Below are 719 nucleotides of genomic sequence, written 5' to 3'. Positions count from 1 at the left end.
AAAAAAAAAAAAGCAAAGTGAATTATTTTATGAAATATTTAACTAGGTAAGAAAGACTGATGAATTTGCCTATGATATAAAGATTTTCTCTACCAGAAGAAAGTGTCATAAATTTCGAACATAAGTAATTAGGAGAAAATATCTGTAATATATGTAAAGTGAAAAAAGGATAAGGTCCAGAATATATAAAGACCTTCTACACATCCATAAGTAAAAATCTTATAATCCTACATGGACATAAAAGATAAAAGTAGGCAAATCACAACAGATGAAATAAACATAGCTAATGAAGATATGAAGAAATAACTCTCACTAGGAATCAAGAAATTCAAAATAAACAAAGAAACACCTCTTTCTTTCTTTCTTTCTTTCTTTCTTTCTTTCTTTCTTTCTTTCTTTTGCGGTACTGGGGATTGAATTCAGGACCCTGCACTTGCCAGGTAGGTGCTTATTCTACTGAGCTATCTCCCCAGCCCAAGAATTTCTAAAGTTTTTAAGCAGAAAATTATAAAACTGAATTGAAAGGACAGAAGAAGAGCATGAATAAATGTACAGGAAAACTGAATAGATGTTACTTCTCTAATTAATCTACAAACTCAGTGTAATACCAATCAAAACCCCCACATGAAAAACTGCATTTTTCATGGAACCTGAAAAACTCATTCTAAAATCATCAGGAAGATGAGCAATGACCATCAGTAAAATTTAAAAAAAAAAAA

At 30.2% G+C, this 719-nt stretch overlaps 1 protein-coding gene across 1 annotated transcript in view; it reads right to left on the bottom strand.

The window, feature by feature from the left end:
- Kiaa0753 (KIAA0753 ortholog) overlaps positions 1-719 on the bottom strand; it is a 92,274-nt gene that overhangs the window by 54,715 nt on the left and 36,840 nt on the right. The window lies entirely within an intron of this gene.

The sequence above is a fragment of the Octodon degus genome, unplaced genomic scaffold (assembly GCF_000260255.1).
Source record: "Octodon degus isolate 3935 unplaced genomic scaffold, OctDeg1.0 scaffold00098, whole genome shotgun sequence".
Taxonomy (NCBI): Eukaryota; Metazoa; Chordata; class Mammalia; order Rodentia; family Octodontidae; genus Octodon; species Octodon degus.
This window is presented reverse-complemented; position numbering and strand designations above follow the sequence as displayed.